The sequence below is a fragment of the Charadrius vociferus genome, unplaced genomic scaffold (genome assembly GCF_000708025.1).
Source record: "Charadrius vociferus isolate BGI_N301 unplaced genomic scaffold, ASM70802v2 scaffold411, whole genome shotgun sequence".
NCBI classification, from domain to species: domain Eukaryota; kingdom Metazoa; phylum Chordata; class Aves; order Charadriiformes; family Charadriidae; genus Charadrius; species Charadrius vociferus.
The window spans coordinates 3,036,658-3,057,881 of record NW_009646935.1 but is presented as its reverse complement, the minus strand read 5'-3'; positions in this window follow the sequence as shown (position 1 = coordinate 3,057,881).

The window sequence follows — 21,224 nt, the reverse complement described above, 5'->3', positions numbered from 1 at the left end:
AAAATAACTTCAGCACAGGGGAAAAAAAAGACTCAAGCCCCTCCATTTATTTTTTGTCTGCCTTTCCTCTGCCTTTCCCTTCCAGGTTATTCAAGGCATACTGACAGCAGAGCTTCAGCCAGTGTCACCCTGATGTCCTTTTGAGACGCTAAACCCGGGGCAAGTGCCAAGGACCGATTTGCAAATTGCCATCAGCGCTGCGCAGGCTGACGAAGGCTTCCCACGCCTCCGCCCCGCGCTGAAGCCAAATTCACCCCATTTCTGTCTCCATAGACATCGTGGGCATTCTCCAACAAAGAAATGGTTTTTTTATCTAACACACTGGCTAATCATCCACGATCCTGCCTGGACTCACTCACGGGTCCTGTTCTTCTTACAGACATCACAGGTTTTAATACTGACCTCCCTGGTCACAGCAGGCGGATCAGCTCCAGCTTTTGCACATGCACTGAGCCGAGCAACGTGCATTTGCTCTCCAGGGAAATCCTGTGGTCTCGACTGGTAAGCAGAAGGCTCTGAAGGGATGAGCAGACCTAATCAGCGCTTGGAACAGCTTTCCACTTGGCCTCTCATGCCAGCGTAGGCCAGCACAGGACATTTCAGCCATGCCGACCCAAAAGCTCCAAAACTATAAAGGGAAAAAATCAGACTCCAAAAAAAAAAAAAAAAAAAACCAAAAACGCCAACCCAAACCATAAAAAAAGCAAAGCCCTGCACCTACTGCTGACAAGTGGTGAGAAGAGGCTTCCCTCCCCTGCCAGGGCTGGCCGGTTCCTTCTGCAAAGGGGACATGTACCATACTTTGGGCACATTGGGGCACCCTGGAGATGCTCGCTGCTCTGACTCAGCCTGCGGCCAGTCTCGCATGGGCAGGGCACTGCTGCTCCAGTGCCTGACCAGTGACCACCAGGCAGCCCCGTGCCTCTGCCTACCCTCAGGTCTTGGGAACCAGGCCTTCACACACACCCAGCCCCTTTTTTTTTTTTTTTTTTTTTTTCTTTTTTTTAACTGAAATAGCTGGTTTTGCAGGGATGCAGGCTGGAATGGGTCTCACCGCTGAAGCTCTTTTAAACCAGGCTCCCCTTTGGTTTCCAAGGGCCAGCAATTCCCTGCTCCCAGTAGGATGCTCTGCCCACGCAGCCCACAATGAGCTTGAGCACAGCGGTACAATGGGGAGGAAGCTCTGTGAAGCCGCCGGGATGGACAGGACTCCCAACGCGGCTCTTGGCTCACCCACCCCTCCCCAGCCCCCAGCTCCACTGCTTGCTCTCAGCCCTGGGGACACTGGTCCTGGCTGGGGATCTCCAGCTGCAGGTGTACCAGCAAGCCTGCTTGAACATCTCTTAGCCCCTCCATCTCAGCCAGCGGGAACGATCTCCCCCAAAACATGTCTGGCAAATCCAAGCTGGGCAGTTTCAGGCAGACCAAACCAGGATTTGCCATTGAATAAACTCCTTCAACAGCACTGCAATGCACTGCAGGCACTGGAGAGCAGAACCGCCAGCTGAATCACCCACCCCCTGACGCCCCCCCATCAGCCCGGAGCCCTTAATTTACCCGAGGTCCAAATGAACCTCGCTGCAGTCCCTCCCCCTCCGCAGCTCTGGAAGTCACCGTGTCCTGCTCCCCGAGTCCTGGCAGCCGTCTCTCCCAGGGCTCCTCTTGAACGGCATTTCCTTGCAAGGAAAAGCCCGGGCGAACCATATCCTTTCCCTCCCTTTAAACGCACTTCTGTTTAACTTCATAACCCTGTTGGGGCTGGCTGAGCTCCACAGCAAAGCTGTGTGGGTATTCCCACCTCCGGGCAAGGCTTCACCTAATAGGAATGATCAAGGAGATTCTGTAGGGTGGTCTACGCTACTTGGAGCCAGGCACTTGTTAGGGGAGAGAGAGGGGGTGGTTTCCTCAGTTGGTTTAAGCTTGCTCCAGGTGAGTACTTAGTAATCAAGTTTACATTAAAAAGCACTTAATTTTGGTGGCAATTCTTTCATTTCCCCAGTAATAAAAAGTCAAGCCAACCCTGGCTGCTCAGGGGAGTAACTTTTAACACCTCTCCTTAGAAACGGGCTTGCATATATATTAAATTCCAGGCACACAATAAACACAGAAGTCAGATGGGAAATTGCTCAGGGAACCGCCAGGCACTGATGCCCTGCAGGTCTTCACCCAGCTGAGCCCCCTGCGAGGACCTGACCCGCAGCCTTCACGCAGCACCAGCCATGGAAGTGCTGCCAAGCATCAGTAACCGCTCCTGACAGCCTCACACGAAGTCCTCGTCAGGATGTCAGGACCAATTAGTGAGCACAGAGGCACCAGGAGGGAGAGCACTCCCCACATCGGGTGGATGCAGTCTGCTTCCAAGGCATCTGCAAGCTATACACAAAGTGACCAAGGGACTGCAACCCTCATGAGAGGCTCCAGTATGACCATTCAGCAAGGACACTCTGCTCCATCACACCCCCTTAAAAGCTATACCTTGCCAGCAGATAGTGAGGAAGGACCTGCAGCTTGCAGCCCTCGGTTTGGCTTCCTGCACAAGTGACCAAGCTTTGCAGAGTAAAAGCCACCAACAGACATAGGCTCGATGCTGAGAAACTGCAACATTTCTGCCAGGCACTGCAAGGCTTGGAGCTGCCCAGGCTTGACATTTGCAGAAGCCACCATGGTGAAGAGCTTAATCCTTACCCCAGAAAGGAGGTTATCAGTGAAGGAGGGAGACGCTCCTACCTAGCTATCTCTCTTCAAGATAACCAGCTAGGCGCTCTCTCCAGTCATAAGTGTCCAAGCAAAGTCAGCCCTGGCCTCAGGAATGAACAAGTCTGGTCTCCTGCACCCCACTCACCCAGAAAGTCATTCTGCCCAAGGGGAATAAGAAACTCTCACCCAAAGTGACCAAAATGTTCTTTATGCCCCATAGCACCTCCTCCAACCCCGATATTGAGTGTTTCCCTTCTTCCCTCACTTTCTCCCCTAATCTTTACTTTCCATGCAGTCTCGACCATGCTCTCTAGGAATGCTCTGCCTAACCAAGACCTCTATGGCAGCTCAGGCACTCTCATGGGAACGGGACACTCCACCTCAAGCAGAACTGAGATCTGAAAAGAAGCCATTATATTCCCTGCAGGGGGTGGGGAGCCTGATGGGACACATGTCCAATGTCTGTCTGACAACAAAGCCTGATGTGGGATAGACCTCACCCTGCTCTTTCCCAGAGCAGCCTGATCCTTGGCCTACAGAGACCTTCCTGTTCATTCCCTAGGACAAGGGTGGCCCTGTTCATAGCCCAGCCTCCTTGAAATCCTGCTTTTGGGCAATGAGCAGTGTGGGATGCACCTCTATCCAGCTCTGGTCCAGACGGGAGGGGTGGCAGCAATTCACCCGCTGTGAAGATGTGCCCCATGCTGTTCTCATCTCCGGCTAGCTGGAGGTGGGAAGGAAGGACCACAACACAGTGCCTGTCAGCCAGAGAGCCTTCCCTTCCACATCACATTGACATTGGCAATTGTCTTCAGCCTCTCTTTCTCCTTCTTCCTTAATTTTCCTTTCTCTTTTAAAGATTTTCTTCCCCCTCTCTCATCATTCAGGCCTCAGATGGCCTCTGTGACTCCTCGCTGGGTGGCAGAGGGACCTCAGCGGGGGACAGGGGTAGAAGGCAATGGGGCAGAGGTGGCTTTTCCCTGCATCGAGGTGTTTTTGCAAACCAGCCCTCGCATGCGTTTCACAACAGGCAGACTGCCACCAGCAAATGGTGTAGTAAGTGCCTGCAGTCCTGGCCCGGAGAAGACAACACAGTCTGTTTGGCTGCAGAAGGATCACAGGATATATTAAAAGAGCTTATTAAACTCACTTTGGTCGTGCTCCAGAGCGCGTTGAAGGTTGGGGGAGAGGCTCCCATTGACATGGACGTGTTTTGGATCAGGGTCGGTACAAATAACCTGTGTGCTTGGGAGCCGCTGCAAACCCAGCTGAGTCCTGTGGTTATTACTGTGCGTGTAAGCCCTCCCTAATAAAAGAAAGACGACAAACCAGCCTCCTGTGTTTAATAATCTGTGATGACTAATGGATCGTCTGTGTTTGTTAATATCCATCTCTTACACAGGCTCGTCTTTCTCTAGCTAGCGCCCAGCTTGTCCTTCGTTACCGAAACCACAGCCAGCTTTCCTGCAGAAGGCAAATTCCTTTCAAAGTCGCATTTAATTTGCCGCAAGCTACCCCTTTAAATCCGGACTTTTACATCCAGTTACTCCAGAGAATATGAGGAATGCCTCCGCTGGTTTTTCACCGAGCCCATTTAGCCTTTTTTGGACAGAGGGAAGCATCTGAGAGGGAGGGCACATTTTTCCCTCTTTGAATCACAGGAGGAACACCACAGCTCATTCCTCACGTCCAGTCTGCTTAACCCTTCCCATATCCAAGCGGCCCTCGACTGCTCCTCTGGTGGCATCAGAGCCTCTCACTATCACCCTGACCCTGGCACGTATTCGGTACCCTGGGAAACAAAGGTGTGGGGGTTTTCTACCCTACCAGGGCTATAGCCAAGACAGTCGCTCCCACCTCGGTCCCGTGGTACAAACCATGGCCCGACACGCAGCCCCACAGCTCCTCGCACCACGGGGCCCTACACAGAAAACTCAGAGAGACTCTTCTCTCTCTGAAACAAGGGAAGAGTGTTTTTTGCTTCCCACTCATTTATCCGCTGCCACAACAGCTGGTCTCCACGAGCTTACTGCACAGCCCTCCAGCTTAGCTCGGTTCTCAAGTGCACTAAATTTGCATCCACGCCACATGACCCAGGCATTAAGCCTGCCCACACGGCTGGCAAAGAGTTTGCTGCTATAAGTTTGGCCGCAGGGACCGACTTTCTGATGATCATAACGCTGCTAAGAGATTCCCCTGCCCTCTCCTCCTCCTCACGTTCCCACGGGATGATGTGGCATGCCGGATCGCTGAGCTGGAGAGCGCAGGGAAGGTCAGAGCACAAGCTGTGGAATGAGAGTTTTATGTATACGCAGAAGGAGGCCTAAGTCTTTTTTTTTTTTTTTTTTAAACTTGTGTTTGAAAGCAGGTTAAATTATCCATGTAGGCAGAGCCAAGGATGAAAGCAAAGCAGATCACAGCTTCTCTGCCACCACCCAGGGAGTGACGAAAGCTGGTCGCATTTTTACAATCAGAGATGCTGGTGTTTTGTTTTGGGGTTTTGTTTTTTTTTTATATGCTACGCTTAAGTTAAAACATTCTCCAAGATGACTTCAGGTAAGCTCACCTTTAGATGTGCTTTTTTAACTGAGATGGTGATCGAGACGCTTGTTTGGTAGAAGCTCTGCTCCTAACAAAAAGAAAATCCCACATAGCACAACACTGAAAACATCAAAATCTGACAGATGTGCCTGTTTGGAAGGCTGCAAAGTGACATTACATAGTGATAATTTTACAGTGAAAGAAACAATTGATTTCAGACGCTACAAACTGTGGGGGCTTAGGGAAATATCCCACCTCAGCTGAGCCACATCAGTATCTGCACCCGCACCACCAGCAGTGGAGAACACCCCATGAAGGATGAGCACCACCCAACCCCGAGACAGGATTAGACCCAGTCTCCTGTCCCAGCAGGCTGTGCCGAGACACAGGGAGCATCTGAGTGCTCGGGCTACATTGTCCAACCGTCAGTAACACAGCATCTGTGCACCAGGCCACTCAACAGCACACATTTCAGAAGAGCAGAACATCTAATTTCCACCCAATTAGCCACGGCGATGGAGTTTGGGCCGCCTTTGTGGGGGAGAACAGGCCGTACGCGGTCCGACACGCAGTTAGCGGGGCACGGAGACAGGCAGCTCCCAATGAGGGACATGGCTCTCCAGTCAGCCTGCCAAAAACATTTAACAAAATCTGAACCAGAAAAGTGAGTTTGCATCGGTCATTAGTGCCTCGCGTCACGGGCCGGGATATTTTTTGATGTGGTTACCAGGAGCCCTGAAACCACAGCCTCCAGATCCAGGGCACGAAAGGCATCGCGAAGGACAGGAGGCAGCACAGGGTTCACCATGTGATGAGCAGCACCGTTACCCTCACTTCGCTCTGGAGAGCAGAGCTTTGAAATCTGGTTACACGAGGACCACACAGATGAACAGACAAGCCTTGGCTCCTCCAACATGCTTCCAGAAAAGCAGAAGAGCCTAAGAATTATAACTTGACAGCAAAAAAAGACAGCATGAAAAAAAAGACCTATGTGGTTTAACGGTACCCAAGACGCTACGACAGTGGCTGCACAAGGTGACAGCACAACATTTCTAAACCCAGCAGATGCACTTCTGCAGTTGTGATGGTTTCTGCACGTGGTAAAAAGGACAAGAATATTCCGTTTCCGTTGACAGTTTCATCAGCCTACGGGTGTGCCAGGACTCACAGCCACTCCACCAGAAGTTTAATGTTCTCCTTGTCACCGTGCCCGAGGCCAGGACCCCTTTCTGCAGCACCGTTCAAGCATGCACAGCAAAGACAGCCCCATCTCAAGCTGCTTACAGGCTGAGAACAGATGGATCATGTTGTAAGGAATTAATTGGTAGCCTTCGGAGGAGAGCAGAGCATGGCAGCTGTTGACACAACATTTCTTTGCCCAGAACTGAATTACTTTTGCCTCCGGGGAGGAGTGTGGCAGCTGCTTCTGTGGGGCTCTCGGGCACGGCCATGGCTGGAGCAGGTGGTAGCAGCTCGTAGCAAGATGCCACAACATCCCGAGGAACGGAGGACATCTCAGCCCAGCCACCAGCCATGTTTGGCATTTGCCGAGAAGCACACGTTCACGTGTTCACCAAACATCTACTAGGGCAGAAAATACACAGCAATTTACTCCTTACCTGTAACCGAGGCAGGGAACGCATCTCTAGTGGGTCACTGGCCACGTGCAAAGCCCACGGAGCTCAGATACTGTGCCGCAGGCCTGGTTTTCCAAACGTATCCCAGACTGAATGGCTGAGCTGCCGAAACAGGTCAAAAGAAAGCAGATGCTATGTCCCCGTCAGTGAGGCTCAGGCACCTACTTACCTTGTGTTCCTTGGGAAATCCCAGTTCTCTCTCCTGGAGACATGCAGAGACACTAATGTGTGGTGCAGTGAAGGAAGGGGCTTTCACAGCACTTTCCCCCTCGGGAGCAAAACAAGGCCTCCTGTGAACATCGAGATGCAAGTAGCCAGTCATACCTCCCCCAGTCCCCACCGCTTTTCAAGGATGGGCACAGAGCAACCAAGCTGAGAAAGAATCAAGGAAAATAAAAATGACAGACGGGCACAGTCCTCCACATCAAACTGCAACATCCCTCGGTGGGTCTGGCTGGTCCGGAGGTGGTTGCACTGGACAGCAGATGTACATGGCTTAGGGAGGGGCAATGGATTAACTCAGCTCAATTATAGTAAAAGATGCTGCCCAGCATGAGTGGAAACTATCGTGTTCTACTACTGGAGAACAAGAGGAGGAAAGGTTACCACCTCTGGCATACTCTGGGATCTCCTCTGGAAGAAGAGACCCTGCTAGAGAACGGCAATAGCGCTTCCAGCTCTTCCCAGGGGTTTCCACGCTTCCTTTGACCCTAAACAAAGCGTGGCTGGGGCCCAACCTCTGGTCAAGGCAGAGATGTGGCTTAGCTGTGCCATGCTACAGCAGGCAGGAGTCCCTCTGCGACCTGCACAGTGCTGTTGTGGCCCTAATTACCGTTTCCTTAAGTCATATGAAGGCTACAGCCCTTCTTGCAAGCAGGTGTTATCAGCCTGGCATGGGGGTGGTCGAGAGAGTCAAACCTGGGGTAGTCACACACCTACCACCCCCTTAAGCAGCCTCCACTGTGACCTCTAGCCATGCCGTGGCTGTGTCGGGGAGAGCATCGCTCAGTTCCACTGGGCTACAAACCCAGCCACACGTGCAACCAGGCTGGAGACAAACTGGCCTTGTTTCGTTTAGCAGGACGCGCAGAGGGGACCTTTCGCATACAGGCCAGTCTGTCCTTCCCCATATTCGGGCAAGGGAGAAGAGCCAGTTCTCCACCCAGGTCCCCCCAGGTTGAACCCACAAGGAAGACGACAAGTGGGGACAATGAAGAAAAAAAAATAATAAATAAAAGTCTTCCTCCCACTGCCCTGAGACAAGCAGGGGATGCGGACACAGCGCAGCTACATGAGGTGAGGCCAGACTCGCCAGGACAGAGCTGTCAGCTGTCCTGTACTGAGCCAGAAGAGCGACAGCCCACTGCTGAAGGACCAGTACCCCTCTTTTCAACCCAGCAAAGCCATTAATAAAACTGCTATTACAGTCAAAAGAACCAGCACTTCCTGAAGAAGTGGGAATACAGAGTGTGAAAACACGCGAGTGGAGGAGGTCGGGGCTTACCAGTAAAAACACCAGCTGCCTCCTGTCTCTTCGGGGGCTAACGCCGGCTAATCCTCTTCTGCCGCTCCTTTCCCTTTCGCTAGGTCAAAATAAAGAGTTTCCAACTCCATGCCAGTGTCGCACCCCTCTAACAAGGGCAAACATCTCCCCAACAAGTCAATCAGAAAATGGAACGACATCGGACTCAGGCTGGCGCGTCATTCGCTCTCGTTTTGGCCATTTCTGGGTGTGATTGAGGGTTTGGGGGCTTTTTTGCTATGAAACATGCTGCTGTTATCTTCAAGAGCTGGCATGCCAAGAGAAGCAGCAGCATATTTCTCAAAACCCTTCTCTGATACAGGCCTTGTAGCTTTTCAGACAAAACATGCCTACATAACCTACAGCAGTTCTCGGAAAGTCCACCTAACTTCTCTGACCACGGCCATGGTCTCAGAAGCGGTGTCAGCAGCGACACCTAAACCATTGTTTTTACCGGGTTATTTTTAGTCAGTTCCTTGCTCTGTTTTACTCCCAGCCCCACAAACTGATGTTGTGCATAAACAGGGAGGCAGGAACAGGGGGCATTGCTTAAGCCCGTATTGCTGCAGAGAGAAACATTTGGCAAACGTTTCCCCAAAAAGCTTCTTTTGTTTGAGGCGGGAGAGGGTGGGCATCCCTCAACAGCATCAGGAAAAAGGCTGGGAATGAAAGCTTCTCAAGCAGACCGCGGCAGAAGTGAGCAGTACATTAACAGCCAGGGACATAAGCAGGGATGCTTCCCTTTGCTTCCGAGGGATGTGGTGACAGAGCGCTCCTCGCTGCAAGGACAGCCCTGGAGCTGCCATCCCACACAGCCACGCGTTCTGTGGCTGATAACACGCTCTGGGCTGCTGCAAGGGTAGTAGCAGCAGTCCAAACCCAGCTTTGTCCAAAGACTGCGACACAGACTTGCCCTTAAGGTGCATGTTACAACTTTTACAGTGATTGCAGCATTTTAGAGACGAAGAAATTATCCTAATTACTTTCTTTGTGCCTGGCTCATCTCCCCATCTTTCTCCTTTTTAACACCACTGAGAGCGGGATCAGGAGACCGCCACAGTTTAAAAGCCATGAAATATTTTCCAGTATGGTGGAGCGAGGTTTGTCTGGGTTTTTTTGGGAGGTGGTAGGAGATGCATCAGGGGGGAAGAGGGCCTTCAGCCACAGCAGATCCCTGGTCCGGACCACCACACAGCTGCTGAAATCACATGGGTGACGTCCCTCGTACTACAGAACCAAAGCGGTGTTGATGAATCCACACACATGGTGGAAAGGAAGGTGATATTCAGGCAGGGACTGCTGAGCGAGGTCCCCAAGGAGTTGAAGGTTGCTGAGACCCCAGAGGGAACCTCAAATCAGAGCCCCGCCACCTCCCTTTGCTCCACGCAGCAGCCGAAACCCACCAGCTGCAGATCCCAGAGGGGCTGTGGCTCTGCAGGAGCGCTGGTGAGGGATGCCTGCCCACCTGCTGGGCAATCCAGCTAACACAGACCCCTGGCAAGTCTTAGGAAAAAAAAAAAACAAAAAAAAACCCACGGTAAATCTGTAACCACTGGAACTAGTTGACTCAGGAAAGCATTAATAGATGAGAGATTAGACACGTCCTTAGTTTACTAAGAGCCCCGTTCTTCGTAGCAGCCTACAAGTACCAGTGCTTCAAGCCGAAAGCGCCTCTTGTTTTGCAGGCGGCTGCCAGATAAGCTCAGTGACCCATGAATCCCCAGATGAACGTTGCTGAGACCATGCCCCTCGGCAGCATTACACAGCAGAAGGAAGTTCCGCTGCTTCCTCTGCTTTGCCACCCGGCGGTCCCACCACGAAGCCTTCCTCCACCACTCCCATGAATGGGGTGCACAGAAAATTAATTCTTCAAACATCTGTTACCTTCTCCCTGAGCAAATACCAGGCTGCTGATGGACGAAGGAAGGATACAAATATTTACAGACAAGGCAAAGGTGGGAGCTCTGCCAGACATTGTGCTTGTGGGTGCTGCTGAGCAGCACGTGGAGCTGCCAGGGTGCCTGTGGCATGTCTGCTGCAGGGACAGACCCTGCAAATCCCACATGCAGCAGCAAAGCATTTTTTTCTTTGGGCTTATTTCAAGGCATTTGGTTTAAAGCCGAGATGCTGATCTGGACACAGCTGAGGGCGGGGGGAGGAGCGATCCCGTTAACCTGCTGAGCAATCACAGGTCCTGGTGAGATACACAAGGTTCTCCAGCATACCAGCCTCACCACGGGCCAGCTGGCTTGCCACAACACCCCACACCAGGCTTTGGTGCCACCACGAGCCTGCTGCCCAGCAGGAAAGGCTGGCACCACCGCAGAGGACACGAGCAGCCACAGGGACATCCTACCACCACCTCATGCCCAAAGCACCCTCCTTTCAATATGTCCAGTCTCTTCCTTCTCTGGCAAGTCCCCAAGCTTGAACATTCCCCTGCCCTCATGTGCACCAGTGAGGACAAACCAGCCACCCACCGGGTCAAAGGAATGGTAGACAGTTTCTATATCCTAGGAATAATGTATTTAAACATACCGGGGAACGTTGCTGGGAAGTGGAACCGTGACTGTTAGGATGGTCCCTGGTGTGGTTTCAGCCCACACCAAGTAGCTTCATGCTACAGATATCCCAGATTTGGGAGACAGAGTGGGCCAGACAGTGCTTACAGCAGGCAGTGTGGATGTGGCTACTCTGCTCTGGAGGTAATTTAGTAACATACAGACTTGGCCAACCCCAGCCACAAAACGCTCCTGCACAACATTAACTTCCTTGCGGCAGCGTAGCCCCCTGCACACTCATTTCTCCATTTGGAGACCTAAGGACAAGCACCCCGGGTCAGGCGGACTCTCTTTCATTCTCGTTTTTGCCAGCTCACTTGTGAATTCCTCTTTGATCTGACCTTTCCAGCCATCCAAAGCCTCAGGCCAGTTTCCTGGGGTTTCTCCTTTTTCCAAGGCTGGAAAGCAAGTTGCGGTGATGAGGGGAACGTTGGCCAGGGAAGCAGAGCCTGCCTTTGATGCTTAACAGGGAGAATTTCACCCAGCCTTGCCTCAGCAAAGGAGCATATTCCTCCCAAATCTACAGCAGGATCCCATAGTATGGAAGGACACTCATTAGAAAAAACTCTCCTACCTGCTGGGGTGTCCTTGTCACAGCTGATCACCCTCCACTTTCTGCTTTTCATTCCCCAGCCTAGCGTTACACTACAGGCACCGCCTCACTGAAACATACCAAGTTATGTTTCCAATTCCTGCCCTTACCAGCCCCAGGAAATCAGCCGTGATATTGCTTTCACATATCAGATTTCTGGCCTCGCTCATTCATGGCAACAGAAACCATATGGCGAGAAAACATCCCGCGTAGCCCAACAGGGAGGCACGAGAGACCTAATGGAGCAGCCAGGCAGGGACAGACACGGGCCACGGGGCGCCTGTGGGGAGGTGGAGGGCAGAGCTAAGGTTTATCTTTACCCTCTCCTCCCACCACGCAACACCAGCTCGTGCTCCGTATGGGCACCGAGTGGCTTGCGCATGTACGCTCCTCATCAGCAAACACGAAGGTCGTGGATAGGGAGACATCCACCTCTCCGTGCTTTGATGGGAGGGCTTAAGACACATTATTCCTGCAGCCAGGGGACCCCCAACTTATTCCAACGCTGTGGGCAGCGCTCGCTGTCTCTCTCCCCTCCATTTCCCCCACTTTGATCTATACTCGTTCTCCGTAGCACTGCAACTCTTCTCCTTCAAGCATCCCTTCAATTCCAGGCCAAGGGGATAAACCTGTTTTCTCTGGCCCAGCTCTGCAGAAGTCTCTCCCATAAGCAGCACAGACTGTCTGCGGACAGCAGGAAACCTGGCGGAGCCTCCTCCTTTCTCTAACCACTCGCGGCACATATCTGGCTACAGAGCCCCGCAGAGCAGAGAGCCCCAAAGGTTCACAGGGCTTGAAAAACACCCACTCCAGGGGTGATCGCTTCGAGCTGGGATCAGGACTCCTCCACCCAAGATGTTACACAAACACTAGTAGAGACCATTGCCTGTCTTAAGCAGCTTGCAGCAGAGATGGCCGAGAGAGCCCGAGCTTTTTGTAAAGCCAGTGTAGTCATGATGTATATCTGCTATGCAATGCATCCAGGCTGAAGCTATAGGGACAGAAAATGCCTCTTCCATAGAGCTCAGCAGGCTTCAGCCTGCTCCCATACCCACTGATCTGCCCAGGGCATTGACTCGTTGCCCAGTTCCTCACTGCACACCCTGGGCTAAGAAGCTCAGACAACCTTTACCTGCAATGTAAAGCTGTGTGTCCATCCATCACAGCACTTCCCTCACCTCCTTGGGACAGCACGGGAAACCAGCTCTCAGCGCTGAAAAGTCACATTACTATGCTGCTGGAGAGTGCTGAAACTGGAGGGGTACCACCACACCTCTGGCCAAATCGGTGAGGAACGAGGACCCTAACGTCACATACTGGCATGCTGGCCCCACCTTGCACCCAGCTGGTGGACAGCCCACCTGCCCACCTCTACCCTGCCTGCTTTGTCACACCTCTGCAGAGCTGCACAACGGCCGCTTAAACAAGATTGTGCAATTTCAGCGCAGAGCTCAGAGTCACACACTCAGCAAACAGGTCTCCTCGCAGGACTGCCTTATCTTGCGGCTTCGGTAGGCACAGGTTACACACACACTGGCATATCGGGGCAGACAGAGGGCAAGGGGTGCCCTCAAGGCTCCCATTTCCTTCTCCCTGTTGTGCTTCTGAAATAATTGGTCCCTTTTCATACCTCCTGCAGTGTCCCCAAAAGTGATCTACCTGTCCAGCCCACAGGGGAACTGCCGGAAGACTACAGACCCATTGCTCCACCTGGCCTCTTACAGAACATAAGAGGAGCAAGGAGGAGATAGAATCACAGAATTGTTTGGGTTGGAAGCGACCTTGAAGATCATCGAGTTCTAACCCCCCTGCCATGGGCAGGGACACCTCCCACTAGACCAGGTTGCTCAAAGCCCCATCCAGCCTGGCCTTGAACACCTCCAGGGATGGGGCATCCACAGCTTCTCTGTGTTCCAGTGCCTCACCACCCTCAGAGTGAAAAATTTCTTCCTGGTATCTACCCTAAATCTACTCTCTTCCAGTTTGAAGCCATTTCCCCTTGTCCTGTCACTACACGCCCTTGTAAAAAGTCCTTCCCCAGCTCTCCTTGTAGGCCCCCTTTAGGTACTGGAGGGCTGCAAGAAAGTCTCCCTAGAGCCTTCTCTTCTCCAGGCTGAACAGCCCCAACTCTCTCAGAATGGCTATCCACTCAGATGGGCTACCACTTTGCCTGCTCCCCAAGCCCACACTGCAGGCCTCTTAACTGCACAACCCACCTTACAGCAGGTTACCGAACACCAAGCAGGAATATTCAATAGCACGATGATAACGTGATTACTACATCCTTCCTGCCGTGGGTGAAGCCAGGGGAGAAAAGAGGGGAGGAAGCTGTCAGCACCTCCATCTTTCACCAAAGCAATCCATCTCTCACCAGCTATCACTCAGGGCGCCTGTCCTCCCAGTGTCCTTGCTCCTTTTTTTAGCTCCTCTATAACCAAACAGAACCAGGTGGTTTATTTACAAAGATTTCTCCACTAAGACACCGGGATGTTTGTCTCCCATAGAGGACTCCCTGTTTGCACTGGTTGTTGTGTGCACCGAGGAAGCTTTGGCAGTCGAAGGCTTGCGTACTCACACGCTACACAGCTTCTATGATTAACCAGTTTCTGTCAACTAAATTACCCCGCCTGAGGAAAGTTTTTCAGCCAACTATCATCTTTCTTCCTTCAGCGCACATCCTCCAGCTTGCAATTTCACTCAAGCAGGCAAACATTACGTGCACAGTTCCAAGGACAGCAAATAAACATTGCATTTTCCTTCTTCCCCTCTACTCAAGGCTGAGCCATGCACAGCATCCAGGTGCCACGTCATATTTTGCACTTGGTTTAATGCCGTCCAAAGGATTTTCTCTGTCACCCTCTCCAGAAACCCCTCAAAGGGTCTGACAAAGGAAGGCTCATCGGTGTGTGCATCCATAATGCAAAAGATGGGCAGACATACACACCCATCAGTCCTTTTCTTGGAGCACTGGCTCCATTGGCATTGCCTCCCTCCTTCCTCCTGCAGAACAAATTCTGGCTATGCTTTTTGCCAGTCCTTGCCACAGAGGAAGGAGAAACTGTCCTGGGGTCTACAGGGAGAGACGATTCATTTGCTCTCCCTGAGCCTTAGCCTGCTATTGCAACAAAAGGATGGTCTGGTCCCTCTAGAAAACAAAAGACAGGCTCCATGCTGCACACAGGTACCAGAATGGTTGTCACTGACAACCGAACTGAAGATCAGCGAGACCATCTCCATTTTCATTTATTGCCTTAAAGACAATATTCCTCCCTTTTGCTTCTCCCCTTGCAGGACAGGCAAGTCCTTTTCACATCACCTTGCTGACATCAGTGACTGGTTTCCATGTCACCTTGCAAGTTTTACAGGCCACAGGACTAGAAACACTGTGAGGACTGGCCAGCCTTAAAGAAACCCAGCCAGACCCTACACCGAAGGGCCAAACGGTGAGAGCCCAGACCCAGAACACCAGCCCCAGCGTGGAAGCCGGCTTTCTGCAATAAATGAACACAAAGCCTAAGATGCAGAGTCCCACATCAGGGCAGAGGAACCACATCACGCCAAGGTAAAGACATCTAACACACAGCGTCAGCTATCGATGGTAAAATAAAGCAGCAGAGAGGGTGGGACTTGACTTGAGGAAATATACCTAGGGAGGGCTGGTGTAGAAAGGAGGAGGTGGCACTCTGTGGTCAGTCATAAAAGTGAGATGTGAACCGGGTCACTGCCTGTTGACTCCAGATAGACGTCATAACCCACCATATATTGAGGGCTAGGCAAACACGGCCGGAGAGCCCTATTGGTGTAAGTCAGCCTTGCATTCATGCAAGTCAACACAACGATGCCAGGTTACATCAGAAGACACTCTCCCAACATGAGAAGAAACAGTGCAAGAAGGTTGTTTGAACTGGGATTGCATCATTCCACACTGCATAAAAGCTGGGCTGTGGCAAGTCCGGGAACAGCTGCCAGGGAAATCCTGGACTAGCTTCAGGGAGGATCCAGGAGTTTAACCCCCCACAACCAGAGTCCTGGGATTTTGATGCTGTTCCCATCACACTGTGTGCCAGAGATGCCTCAAATCTACCCACATCATCCCTATGAACAACTCCCAAGAGGTATCCCCCAGAGGCCCCACTGCTGATTTAACAGTGTGCAGCATTAGGAACAGCACAGCTCAGTTAAACGTAAAGTACCACACCATGTTAAAAGCAGCAACAACTGGTGTACAATGAGAAGTTGAAGAGCACGGCTCCCTTTCCTCTCCAGCCAGGACACCTCTCATAACACCATGGTCTACATGCAGGAGTATCCTCCAGAGTCTTAAAACAGCAAGCTCAGCTTCATGAGCGTCAGCACAAAAACTTGGCCCAGAAAATACTGCCAAGCAGAGGTTAAAGCTCACTGAGTCAGACGTGGCTTTCTCTGTTTCTGTTCAGCACCCAACACAACTCAGGACAGCAACAGTGTCCTCAGAGAGGACAGCAGTGGGACAGAACCAGACCTGAAGTAGACAACTGACAAACCTGTCTCTGGAGGGGGGGGGGGAAGTTCCGATCCAGTGGTCCACCTACAGCTGATCAATAACCGCTGGCGTGCATCGGTGGTAATCCGGCCTCTGAAGCAGGCCATAGGGAAGAAGGACAAGTACTGGTGATGGCTTAGGTATTCATGCCTAGTAGCAACCAAGCAGTTCAACCTTTATACAATCTGACAATGTTAACAGCAACGGCTTCACAAAGCCGATTAACCCACCGCTGGCTTGTCTGGTCTCAGCTCCTGAGGGAACTTGGTCCTCTTACAGAGCCTGCAGTGGAAAGATGGCACCAAGATGTCCTGGAAGATCTTCCTCAAATCTCACCTCTTCCCCATCTCATAAGGATAGGCCAGCTCTAAGCATCTAGGTATTTGCAGGAACGGATCGCCAGCTGCTCACACAGAGCAGAGCTGCACACGCAGCCTGAACTGCTGTTCCCACCTCCAGCAACACAGCCAGGATACATCTCAGATTGCTGGGTGGGAAACACAGACACACCACAGCAGAGATGCCTCCTGTTCTAAGAGGTCCAAGGGAAGAAGAGGCAGAGACCTTCCTTTGCAAGCAGTAGAGGAAAACAGGAATAAGAGGAGCTGCAGAGTTAAAAGGAGAGGCAGATACTGTAAATTTGCTAAGTATCTCACTCCCAAGCGAAAATCCCTCCTGCTTCTCACATTAATCAGGGCACTTAAAACTAGTCCTAACCAGCTGCTCCCACTTCCTTTGTCCAGCTCTTCTTCAAACGCACAAGCAGCCCACTAAGAAACAGAGCAAATATGTGCAAAGACTCGCAGACAAGAAATGAGACCTTTGGAAAACACCCCGTAGAAGCAAGCACCCCTCTCCCAGCACAGAGGCAGCTGTGCTTTACAGTAGGACAGTTTCCAATGTTTTCCTTCTCTGTGCAGACAAGGGATTTCCTGTCCTCCATGGCAACAACCTTGCATTTACTGAAGGAGGCCGTGCCAATAATCTCCACAGCAGAATGAAAAATTTTAAAGTGGCACTGCCTCTTCGCTCAGGACTCCAACTCACTGACGTTTTGCACACCTACGGTCCAAAACCACTCTGCTGTCCTCCTTAAAAGGTTTGCAAGTAGGGGGTAAATCTCCAGGGCTGTGCTGCCCACGCAAAGGGAGTTAGTTTCTCATGCACCAGTGATGGAAATCTTTCTGGAGTCACCAACCACCACCACCTCCCAGCAAGAGCTGTATATGCACCTTCCAAAGGACAAGCTTTTTCTAACAAGTAACAGTCCCTAATTCAAAGGTGCTCCCCATCATGCGGACAGCCCTGGATTTAGACGGCCCAGGTCTTTCTGCTGCAGGCTTAGAAGTAATGACTACAACTCCCCCCTGAAAGGGAAACACTTACTGGACCAGAGCTACTCCAACAGTTTCAAAACCCAGCTGAGCTAAGCTAAGCCTCCCCAGCAAGGTCTCCCCTCTAAACTGTCCTTCCACGGGCCTGCGTGCTTCTCTGCTCCAGGAGCACAGATTTCAGTGCACTGACTTGGCAAAAAGCCTGTCTTCATTTTGGCCCACCTCCCTTTTGGCCCATCTCATGCCATTTTAGTGAGTTACATCAGCTTGGCACGGGGCCACGCGAACATCAGGACCAGCCCAAGGGATGCAAACAGAACAAAACAGGAGGGGAAGTGAGGCCATCCCCTTTCAGTGGCAGCAAGCTCGTGATGAAACTACATCCGTTGCTGTCTCCAATTTAACCAGACAAGTTAACTTTACTAGAACATCTCTGCTAACCTGCTCGTTAACCTCTTCTGCCTAAAGAGGTTTTGTTTAGCAAGGCCTTCAAGGAGGAGCAGTTCAAGAAACAGCTGGAAGCCCCTGACTAAATTATATCAAATCTGAGGCCTATTTTTGGCCTGAGCCACAGCTGCAATGTAAACCTGTGGTGTTTTACAGAATCGAGCTTTCTTCCCACCCCCACCCCCCCTTTTAAAATCGCCAAGAGGGAGCAGAACAAACTTGATCCAAACTAAACCAGATACAATAAAGCATTACGCTGTCTTCAAAGCGAGTAGCAAGCTAGCATTAAACAGGAACCTTAAACTTCTTTTTTTACCCTTGTTTTATACCAGGGAATCAGACTCTCAGGCATTTTCCCCACACAGAACAGGCTTAGGAAAGTTTTTAAGTAACAGCAAAGCGACATTAAACCCAAGAAAGATAAAGGGGATGAGAATTCCTTAACTGATAGGGAAGACTTCTGCAGCCTTACCTAAAAGAAGTTAAGGTGACGCAAGCAGTAAGTGCACATGATCCAGCTGCTGCACTTTACCTTCGAGTGCTGACAAGCTAAAGTGTCAGCAGAGGAGCACTCACAATGCATTTCCACCTGCCTAGGACTCCACTACCCTCTCTCTTGCAGAAAGTGACCTTGCAATTCCACTGCCAAGTAAAACAGACCCACAGAAGAGAGCACTAAAAGTCATTTAAACCGACACGTTTCACTGCATTGGAGTGGAGGCAGAACAGTCGTACTAGCAGTTACCACGTCTCCACAGAAGAGCAGCAAACCACAGCCAAGGGACAGCCAAACTAAAATCACAAGCAGTCATTTGACCGCTTCCAACAGCGGCGGATTGAGACAGCAGGAGCCTGGAGTGGAATTGCAGATCCAAGTTAAATTTCTGGCTCTGACAAAAATTCCCTGTGGGCAACAGGCAAGTCACCTTTTCCACACTCTACCTGAATCCCCTCCCCTGTAAAATAGGCACCATTCCTGCTTGTCTGTTCAAGTTACAAAGCAGTCCTAGCAGGGATTATTTTTAGCACGCAAGCACAAAAACCCAGCTGAGCTGGACTCTGATCTCAGCTGGGCCTTCTCATCGGCTTCGTAATATAAAAAGTAAACAAAAAGCAAGGCTGAGCCCACACCAGAGCTTGGCGACTGGACAGCATTTTGATAGCAGAGGAACCACAATTTTCAGAAAAAACAGTGAGCTGCAGGTCCAAAGTTGAAGGAATTAATCTGAGGAATTAAAATGGATCATCATCAGTGACTGTATTCATTCACTGGCGACCAGTGAGCTGCAACAGACAGATTTCAAATCCATTTCAGATATTCTGCTGTCACCAAGTGATGACGCAGGTGTTTCTTAAGATCACAAGTTGAAATAACTCATAACTGCACTCTCAGACATAGCAGCAAGTGCTGGGAGAGGAGCAAAGTACTGAAAGCTACATCCAAGAATGGGAACTCTGCAGAGCTCTTTGCTTCACAGCATAAACAAGCAGCTCCTCCCAATCTTCTGAGAGAGACTGCAAGTGCCAGAAGCTATTAATACCTGTGGAGAAAACCTTCCCAGCTCCACGTTTTGAGAAATTCACATTTGCTGCTATTAGAAGTGTAGCACAAGGCTACCAAATTGCCAGAGGTCAGGGCCTCAGATCAGAGCTCCCCTACAGAGTGCTTAGCCAAGAAGAAACAGGATGGAATGGAAAGGAGCTGGGTGAAGAGCAAAGTACTGAAAGCTACATCCAAGAATGGGAACTCTGCAGAGCTCTTTGCTTCACAGCATAAACAAGCAGCTCCTCCCAATCTTCTGAGAGAGACTGCAAGTGCCAGAAGCTATTAATACCTGTGGAGAAAACCTTCCCAGCTCCACGTTTTGAGAAATTCACATTTGCTGCTATTAGAAGTGTAGCACAAGGCTACCAAATTGCCAGAGGTCAGGGCCTCAGATCAGAGCTCCCCTACAGAGTGCTTAGCCAAGAAGAAACAGGATGGAATGGAAAGGAGCTGGGTGACTGGGAGCATGTTAAGAAAAAAAAAAAAACAACCTAGTCATGATGAATCTCTAGTTAAGATATCACTAATCATCTCAAGATAAGTCAGATTGCAGCTGAATTTCTGCCCCCAGTCAGGCCAGGGTGTTTAGCAGAGTTTCTCAGACTTGTGAAGCTGGTCATAGCTGCAGAACCACTGTGGGAAGCACAGACCCAGCAACAACTAGCACAAAGTCCACACTCGCAGCTCTTTGAGGCTTTCTCTATCCCACAGGCACAGGAACTATTCTCTGCTTGGTTTACCAGCCTTAGCGTCAGTGATGTCTCTTCCTAGAACCATCAATACTTCATAAACCAGGGCAAACCAGCTCGCTCTTGAAGTACACGCGACCCTTAATCATTCCCTTTCTACAGCTACAAAATCCTGTTTTATTGCACCACCTGGAATCACAATCTTGAGAAACAAGACACATTTATGAGCCCCTCTTATGCAACTGGGTCGGTTCCCATCTGCAGTTTTCCAATATCCAGATACTGCCAACTCCCTAAGTACAATCACCACCTGTTCCACCCACCCCAAAGATACTCTCATTTTAGTACACCTGACCTGCTGCAAACACCGTATCAAGACTGCAGCTATCTGCATCCAGCTCTCCTGCTGCTAGTCTCTCCCAATTTTTTCACCATGATCCAGGTCCACTGCTCTGTGCCCACCTTAACTGTTAGCTCTGCTCCATTGGAAACATCCAGCCAGATATCTGCAGCACCCAAGGACTTGGTTCTAACCCACCTTACCTGCACCATCCCAACAGTCATCATCGCTTCTCTGTAGCAGCATCTGCCTTCATCAACAACACTACAGCTGCATATCTAACAAACCTTAGTAAACGTGACCAAACATTAGTCTTCCCTCTAACCTCATTCAAACGGACAGAGAAGAACCGACATCTGATGTGAAGCACCACACACCACAGTTACCACCACAGTGATGAGGCTTGTGCCTGTTCTTAAAGGCCCATTTACAAGCTTGTTGCTCTGGTTTATGGGTTGTAAACTGCCTTACAGATGTGATCAGTAAATGTACACTAGACTGAATCCTTGTTCGGGGCATCTATAAAATTCTGCTCTCATCCCCCCAACCAGCCTTTTAAATTAAGTCTCAGCAATATTTCAAAAAAAAAAAAAAAAACAACCACAAACCCAAAACTTGTTTTCATAGTGATGATAGCCTGCCTTATCACACTGACTTGCCTATGCTGATCTTTGTTCTGCTGTGGCTCTATGTAAAGCCCTGCTACAAGGGAAGTCAGGTCCAGTCATCTTACATTAGTTAAAGAAATATTTCTGTTCTTCCTTATAAGCAGACTGCTCACATATGCAGCTAATTT